Here is a 9,897-nt window from a genome sequence, read left to right on the forward strand (position 1 = left end):
GTCTGGTCTGGAGGAACTCAAGACTCCATACCTTAATTTCAGCTGAAGCCTCTTCCCAGAACAAACACAATTCCAGCTCAACTACCCCCACCACCCACTCAGGGGTAAGGTGTAAGCAGCAGAGCTCCCTCAACTGGGAATAGGGAGAATAATTACCTTGCCTAGGGCATAGCCTATTGTTCAAAGATAAAAGTGTTCAGCAGCTTAAATCACCCCTTCCTTGGCCAAGGGAGAAGGCCTCAAATCAAGGTCAAAGACACTACAGAGAAAGCAACGAGCACCTCCTACTGGCCCTGCCCACTTGAAGCTACTAAACCCAGGGAGTAAAGCCTTTAGGAATCCCAACACCAAACCACTGTGAACCAGCCCCTTCCCGAACACAAGATCATAGGAAAATGAAGAAAGGGCAGCAAAAAAGAGGTGCCATAGAAAAATGTCTAGAAGTACCCTAGAGGTCTCCTCTCTGAGGAGAATAAGATTTGGTCACCAGCACAGAAAGACTTCCTTGAAGAAATCCAGGACAACTTTAACAATCAATTGGAAAATTTGAGAGAGAAAATTAACACTTTGCAACAAGAAAACAAATCATTGGAAAATACAATAGGACAAATGTAAAAAGAAAATAATTCTCTTAAAACCTCAATTTGTTAAATGGAAAACTCTTTAAAAAATAGAATTGGTAAATGAAGAAAATTCTATAAAAAAAGAATGAAGTCTGTGGAAACCAATGACTTCTTGAGACAAAAAGAGTCTCTTAAAAAATTGAAAAAAATAGAAGAAAATGTAAAATACCTCTTCAGCAAACCACGGACCTTGAGAACACATCAAGGAGAAATAACATAAGAATTTTTGGTCTTCCTGGAAACATTTAAGAGAAAAAAATTCTGGACTTAATATTACAGGATTTAGTGATGGAAAAGTACCCTGATATAATAGTACCAGAGGGCAAAATAGTTATTTTTATAAGAAAGATTTTATTTTTTTGAGTGTTACAATTTTCCCCCCACTTTTGTTTCCCTTGCCCCCACCCCCACAGAAGGCACTCTTTTAGTCTTTACATTGGTTCCATGTTATACATTGATCTGAGTTGAAGGTGATGACAGAGAAATCATCTTTTCATGAAGAAAAATAAAGTATGAGATAGTAAAATTATGTAATAACAAAATGCTTTTTTCCCCTAACTTGATTGTAATAGTGTTTGGTCTTTGTTCAAAGTCCATAACTCTTTCTCTGAATACGGATGTTATTCTCCATTGCAGATAGCAGAAAATAGTACCTGGTTGTTGCACTGAAGTGATGAGCAAGTCCATCAAGTTTGATCATTAGCCCCATGTTTCTGTTATGGTGTACAATGATTTTGTGGTTGTACTCATCTGGCTCAGCATCAGTTCATGCAAATTTTTCCAGGCATCCCTGAATTCCCATCCCTCCTGATTTCTAATAGAATAACAGTGTTCCATGATGTACATATACCACATTTTGTTAAACCATTCCCCAATTGAAGGTCATTTACTTAATGTCCAATTTTTTTGCCATCACAAACAGGGTTGATGTAAATATTCTTGCAAAAGTGATGTTTTTGCTCTTTTTCATAATCTCTTCATGGTATAGATCCAGTAGTGGTATTTCTGGGTCAAAGGTTATGCACATTTTTGTTGCACTTTGGGTATAATCCCAGATTGCTCTCCAGAAATGTGGGATGAGTTCACAGCTCCACCAACAATGTATTAGTGTCCCAGATTTCCTGTATCCCTTCCAACATTGATTATTGTCCTTTCAGTCATATTGACCAGTCTGAGAGGTGTGAGGTGTTATCTCAGACATGCTTTAATTAGCTTTTCTCTAATAAGTAGTGATTTAGAGCAATATTTCATATGATTATGGACTGTTTTGATTTCCTCAGTTATAAATTGGCTTCACATATCCTTTGACCATTTGTCAATTGGGGAATGGCTTGGTTTTTTGGAAAATTTGACTCAGTTTTTAGAAAAGAGTCCTTTGTCAGAAATACTAGTTGCAAAAATTGTTTCTCAATTTACTACATTTCTTTTGATCTTGGATACAGTGGTTTTGTCTATGCAAAAGTTTAATTTAATGTAGTCAAAATCAACTAGTTTTTTTTGAAGGATATTCTCTATCTCTTCCTTGGTCATAAATTGTTTCCCTTTCCATAGATCCAACAGGTGAACTACTCATTCATCTTCTAGTTTGCTTATAATATTGATTTAAATCTAAATCCTATATCCATTTGGATCTTATTTTGGTATATTATGTGAGATGTGGGTCTAATATATGTTTCTTCCATATTACCTTCCAATCTTCCCAACAGTTTTTATCAAAGAGAGAGTTTTTATCACAATAGCTGGACTTTTTGGGTTTAGGAAGCAGCAGATTACTATAATCATTTCCTACTATTACACCTAGTCTGTTCCACTGAACAACAACTCTGTTGCTTAGTCAATACAAGGCAGTTTTGAGGACTGATGTTTTATAATATAATTTTAGATCTGGTAAGTCTATGCCACCTTTTGTACTTTTTTTCATCGAATCCCCGTAAATTATTGACTAAATATGCATATATATATATATATATATATATATATATATATATATATATATATTTACAACTTTTCTAACTCATTAATTTTGGGGGGTATTTTGATTGGTATGCCATTATACAAGTAGTTTAATTTTGGTAGAATTCTCATTTTTATTATGGTAGCTTGACCTATCCCTTAGAAGTTGATGTTTTCCCAGGTATTTAATTCTGATTTTATTAGTATGAGAAGAGTTTTGGAATTGTTTTCAAAAAGTTTTTGAGTTTGCCTTAGCAGGTAGACTCTCAGATATTTTATTTTGTCTGAAGTTACTTTGAATGGGATTTCTCTTTCTAGCTCTTTCTGCTGTATCTTGATAGTCATACATAGAAATATTGACAATTTTAGGGGGTTATTTTATATCCTGTGACTTTGCTAAAGTTGCTACTTGTTTCCAGTAGTTTTTTGGGTGATGTTTTGGGATTCTCTAAGTATACCATGATATCATCTGCAAAGTGAGAGTTTTCTCTCCTCCTTCCCTATTCTACATCATTCATTTTCTTTTTCTTCTCTTATTGCAGAGACTAACATTTCTAATATGATGTTGAATAGTAGTGGTGATAATGGGCATCCATGTTTCACCCCTGATTTCATTGGGATTGCCTCAAACCTATCCCCATTGCAAATAATATTTTTGATGGTTTCTGATTGATGCTGCTTACTATTCTAAGGAACAAACCATTTATTCCTATGCACTCTAGTGTTTTAATAGGAATGGGTGCAGTTTTTGTCAAAAGCTTTTTCAGCATTTATTGTTGTGGTCATATGATTTCTGATAAGTATGTAATTGTTATAATTAATTATACTAACAGTTTTCCTAATATTGAACCAACCCTACATTCTTGGGATAAATACTACTTGATCATAATGTATTATCCTAGTAATAACTTATTGTAATCATTTTGCATCCATATTGATCAGGGGGATAGGTCTATAATTTTCTTTCTCTGTTTTATCTCTTGTTGGTTTAGGTATCAGCACCATATTGGTATCATAGAAAGAGTTAGGCAGAGTTCTGTCTTCCCTATTTTTTCAAAAAAGTTTGTATAGAATTGGAAACAATTGTTGCTTAAATGTTTGATAGAATTCACTTGTGAATCCATCTGGTTGTGGAGAATTTTTTTTATGGAGTTCAATAATGGATTGTTGAATTTCTTTTTTTCTGAGATAGGGTTATTTAGGTTTTTAATTTCTTCTTTATTTAATCAGGTAAACTTACATTATTGAAAATATTCATGCATTTAACTCATACTATCAAATTTATTGGTATAGAGTTGGGCCAAGTAATTCAGAATTATGACTTTAATTTCTTTATTATTGGTGGTGAGTTTACCTTTTTCATTCATGATACTAGCAATTTGGTTTCCTTCTTTTTTTAATCAAATTGAGCAGAGGTTTATCAATTTCATTTGTTTTTGTTCATAAAACCAGGTCTTGGTTTTATTTATTATTTCAATACTTTTCTTGATTTCAATTTTATTAATTTCTCCTGTAATTTTAGAATTTCTAATTTGGCCTTTAATTGGGGGTTTTCAATTTGTTCTTTCTCGAATTTTTCTTTTTTTTCTTTGTTCTTTTTTTAAGGGTTTTTTTGCAAGGCAAACGGGGTTAAGTGGCTTGCCCAAGGCCACACAGCTAGGTAATTATTAAGTGTCTGAAACCTGATTTGAACCCAGGTACTCCTGACTCCAAGGCCAGTGCTTTATCCACTACACCACCTAGCCACCCCCTCTCTAATTTTTTTAGTTGAATATTTAGTTCATTGATTTCTTCTTTCTCTGATTTATTCATGTAAGCATTTAAAAATATCATATATCCTCTGACAGCTGCCTTGAATGTATCCCATAATTTTTGCTCTTTTGTATCATTATTATGATTATCTAGGATGAAATAATTAATTCTTTCTTTAATTTATTGCTTGATCCATTCATTCTTTAAAATGAGGATATTTCATTTCCAATTAGTTCTGACTCTATATTTCCCTGGCCCCGTATTGCATATCATTTTTGTTGCTTTCTGATCTGAGAAAGATATATTCACCATTTCTGCCTTTCTGCAATTGATCATTAGGTTTTTAAGTCTTAGTACATGGTCAATTTTTGAGTAAATGCCATGTACTGCAGAAAAAAAATGTATATTCCTTTCTCTCCCCATTCAATTTCCTCCATAGGTCTATCATATCTAGGTTTTCTAACAATCTATTTACCTCCTTAACTTCCTTTTTGTTTATTTTATGATTTGATTTATCTAAATCTAAGAGTGAGAGTTTGGGGTCTCCAACTAGTAGAGTTTTCCTTTCTATATCTTTCTGTAGATCTTTCAACTTCTCCCATTGGGTGCATACATACTTAGTATTTAAATTACTTTATTGTTTATGTTACCTTTTAGGAGGATATAGTTTCCTTCCTTATCTCTTTTAAAGCTATCTATTTGTGCAGCTGCTTTCTCTGAGATAAGGATTCCTACCCCTGCTTTTTTCACTTCACCTGAAACAAAATATATATTGCTACAACTATTTACCTTTACTCCATATGTATGTCTGTGCTTTAAATGAGTTTATTATAAGCAGCATATTGTAGGATTCTGGTTTTTAATACATTCTTCTATCCATTTATGTTTTAAGGGAGAGTTCATCCCATTCACATTCAAAGTTATAATTACTAACTCTTTATTGCCCTCCCTGCTACCTTCTTGCTGTTTGTATTTTTCCACTTTTCCCCTTTATCCATATTTCCCAGTGTTTTGTTCCTGAATACTACTATCTTCAGTGTGTTTGCCCTCTTATATCAATCCCCTTCCCCTTTTTTCCCCTTTCCCTTTTCCCCTTCTTCAGTTCCTTCTGTTAGTTCCCCTTTTTATCCCACTCCCTATCCCTCCTCCCCTTTTCCCATTGAAAGGTAAGATAAGATTCTTGACTTGATTAAGTGTGTCTAAGTTAACTTTAAGCCAAGTCTGATCAGATGAAATTTCAGGTGGTTCTCACCTCCTCCCTTCTTCCCCTCAATTACAATAAGTCTTTTGTACCACTTGATGTAATGAGATTTATCCCATTCAGTCTCCTTCCAACTTCCCTTCTCCTTGCTGCCCCCATTATAAGTCACAGAACAGTTATGAGTGTCCATCACTTCTGCTGTGTGTATTCTCTCTAATAGAGTTACAATTCTCAAGAGTTATGAGACTCTTTCTCCCAAGTAAGTATATAGCCAGTTTCATCCTGTTGTATAGAAGTTGTTTTATTATTATTATTATTATTATTATCATTATTATTATTACCTTTTCATGTGTCTCTTGAGCCTCCTCTTTGCTGTCCAAATTTTCTATTTAGCTCTGGTCTTTTCATCATGAAATCTTAGAAGTCTCCCATTTCATTAAACATCCATCTTTTTCCCTGGAAGAGAAGGCAGCTTTTCCAAGTAGTGGATTCTTAGCTTCATTCCAATCTCCCCTGCCCTTCAGAATGTCTCATTACAGGTTCTTGTATCCCTTAATGTCACTGTGGCCAGGTCCTGCATAATCCTTACTCTGGCTCCTTGGTATTTAATATTTTTTTTTTCTTTCTGGCTTCTTATAGTATTTTTTCTATTATCTGATAGTCCTAGAATTTGGTCGCAGCATTCTTTGGTGTTTTCGTTTTAGGAACTCATCCTGGAGGGGATCGACGTATTCTTTCAATAACTATTTTTCCCTCTGTTTCCATGATATCAGGGCAATTTATCATCACTACATCTTATAACATTATGTCCAGGCTTTTTTTCTCTTCAATGTTTTTAGGAAGGCCAATAATTCTCAGAATCTCCCATCTCTATTGGTTCTCAAGATCAGTGGTTTTGCTGTTGAGGTGTTTTACATTTTTTTCCTATTTTTTCGCTTTTAGTTTCATTTAACACAATCTTGTTGACTCATGAAGTCATTAGTTCTGCTTATTTCATTCTATTTTTTTAGAGAAGAATATTTTTCTTCATTTATCTTTTTCAACTCCTTTTCCAGTTGGTCCATTCTATTTTTGAAGGACTTTATTTGCCCAAATGTAGTTTTGAGAGAATTATTTCCTTTTTGCATTTGCCCAACTGAGGATTTGAGAGTATCATTTTCTTTTTTGCATTTGTCCAATTGAAGAACTGAGAGAGTTATTCTCATTTTGTATTTGTCCAATTGTATTTTCCAAAAATTTGTTTTCTTGTTGCATGATGATAATTTTCTCTTGCAATGTGTCAATTTTCTCTTGAGTTTCTTTTCTCAATTTTTCCAATTGATTTTTAAACTCTTTCCTGTTTCTTCAAGGAAGTAATTCTGGGCTGGAGATCAATTTATATTCTCCTCAGCAATGCTAGATTTCTCTGGGTTAGAATCTGTCACTTTGAAGTATTTCTCCATGGGTCTGCTTTTTGTCTGAAATTTTTTTATCTTGTGTTGGGGTGGGGGGAGCTGGCTCTCAGAGACTTGCTTTTGAAGATCCTAGAGGCTTCATTCACTTGGCTTAGCAGTTCCAAGGACTAACCAGTAGGGGGGGGGGGTATTGGTTGCTTTCTCTGGAGTGAGGCCCTCAGCATCAGGGTCTGAGTTAACCTTGATCACTGGGATGGGCCCTGGGGGAGAGAGTTGATCTCTTTCTGTTGAGTGAACTCTGTTGCCCTGAGGGTGTGGTGATGGGGCGGGGGGAGGACATTGTTTATTGTTTGTTCTGAGCAAAGGGTTCTGCTGAAAGTATGGAGCTCAGGTCCCAGGCCCAGCTGCTTGTTCTCCAGGCTTGCTAGGAGAGTCTGTGCTGGAACTCACTTTCCAGTAGCTCCTCTCCCCCCAGGCCAAAGATTCTGCAGTTAAAGCTGAATCTCATACCTACCCCTCACCGAAGTCTCTATGACCAAGGCTGGCCCTCTGGCTTCCCAGAGCTGCCATCCCGGTGCTGATCCTCTGCTTTCATCTCCCGGTTCACCATGGTCCCCTGATAGAGACCTAGGTAGGTGTTCTCCTAGTTTCTCTTTCTGGCTTTTGTTGATGGAATTTTTGTTAAGAGGTTTCTCTCATGTTATATATGAGGGGAAAGAGAGAGTACTTATCACAATGCTTGTTTTCTCTCCTGCATCTTGGCCAGAAGTCCCAAAAGTAGTCATTGAAAAAATACATCTATCTCTTCTAGAAAGGGATCCCCAAAAGAATACACCAAAGAATACTATGGTCAAATTTCAAAACTATCAGTTAAAAGAGAAAATCCTGCAAGAAGCCAGAAAGAAACAATTTAAATACCAAGGAACCACAGTAAGAATTACACAGGACCTGGCAACGTCAACTTTAAGGGATTGAAGGGCCTGGAATGAGATATCCAAAAAAACAAGGGTGCTTGGAATGGAACCAAGAATCCATTATCCAGCAAAATTGAGCCTGCTCTTCCAAGGCAAAAGATCAACATTTAATGAAATAAGACACTTCCAACTTCCTGATGAAAAGACCAGAGCTTAACAGAAATGTGGACTTCAAAGAGGAGATGAAAGATCCACATGAAAAGGTAAAAGAAAGGGGGCGATAAAAAAAGAAAAAAAAACTGTTATCCAATAAGATGAAACTGACTATATTCCCTACCTGGGAGAAAGACATTAATAACTACAGAGAATTGTAATTAGCCAGAAGAGATAGACACTCATGACTTATTCGAGAAACTGCTTTCCAATAAGATGAAACTAGCTATATCCTTACCTGAGAGAATGACTCTAATAACTCTCAATAATGGTAATTCTATAAGAGAGAATATACTTAGCTAGAAGTGATAGACACTCATTACTTTACTGTGACTCAGATAGAATGGTTAAAAAAACAATACCTCATTAAAAAGGGGGACAGTAAAGAGAGGGAGGATAGAGGAGACTGAATGGGGTAAATATCATTACATTAAGAGGTACAAAGGACCTATCACAATAGAGAGGAAGAAGGGGATGAGGTGAGAACCATCTGAATCTTATTCTGATCACATTTGTCTTAATGTTAACATACAAAATTCAGTTAAGTAAAGAAACTTATCTTACCTTTCAAATAATAAAAGTTTGAAAGGGGAGGGGAGAGGAAAAGGAGTAAACAACAGAAAGAAGGGAAAGAAGAAGGGGGAAAAGGAAAGGGGGAAAAGGGGAGGGGTGGATACAGGAGGGCAAATGAAAGTGGTGGCATTTAGAAACAAAACACTGGGGAATATGGATAAAGGGGAAAAATATAATTAGAGAGAAAATAACATGAATGGAAATAAAGAATTAGAAATTATAACTTTGAATGTGAATGTGATGAACTTGTCCTTAAAATATAAGCAAATAGCAGAGTGGATTAAAAAATAAGAATCCTACAATATGCTGTTTACAAGAAACTCATTTGAAGAAGACAGATGCATATTGAATATAGGTATAAAGATGGAGCACAATATATTTTGCTTCAGCTGAAATGAAAAAGGCAGGGGTATGAATCCTTATCTTGGACAAAGCATCTGCAAAAATAGATAGTGTTAAAAGAGATAAGGAAGAAAACTGTATATACATAAAAGGTACAATAGAAAATAAAGTAATTTCAATACTAAATATATATACACCCAATGGTATTGCATCCAGATTCTTCAAGGAGATGTTGAAGGAAATACAGGAAGACATAGACAGCAAACTCTTCTAGTGGGAGACCTCAACCTCCTGCTGGCAGATTTAGATAAATTTAACCATAAAATAATCAAGAAGGAAGGGAAGGAGGCAAATAAATCATTAGAAAACATAGGCATGATAGACCTTTGGTGGAAATTGAATAGGGATATAAAGGAATATGCTCTCTTTTCTGCAGTACATAGCACTTACACAAAAATTGACCATGTACTAGGCATAAAGACATAAAGTTGCAGAAAGGCAGAAATATTGAATATGTCTTTGTCCTATCACAATGCAAAAAAATCTCATTCAAAATTGGGCCAGGGAAATATAGACCCAGAAATAATTGGAAACTAAATAACTTCAGTTTAAAGAATGAATGGATCAAGCAACAAATTATAGAAAGAATTAATTATTTCATCCTAGATAATGACAATAATGAAACAGCATACCAAAACATACAGGATGCACTCAAGGCATCTGTAATTGGATATATTATTTCTTGAAATGCTTACATGAATATATTAGAGAAAGAGGAAATCAATGAACTAAATGTGCAACTAACAGAATTAGAAAATGTACAAATGAAAACCCCCCAATTCCATACCAAATTAGAAATACTAAATATTAAAATAGAAATTAATAGAATTGAAAGAAAGAAAAATATTGAACTAATAAATAAAACCAAGAGT

The sequence above is a fragment of the Macrotis lagotis genome, chromosome 6 (assembly GCF_037893015.1).
Source record: "Macrotis lagotis isolate mMagLag1 chromosome 6, bilby.v1.9.chrom.fasta, whole genome shotgun sequence".
Lineage (NCBI taxonomy): Eukaryota > Metazoa > Chordata > Mammalia > Peramelemorphia > Peramelidae > Macrotis > Macrotis lagotis.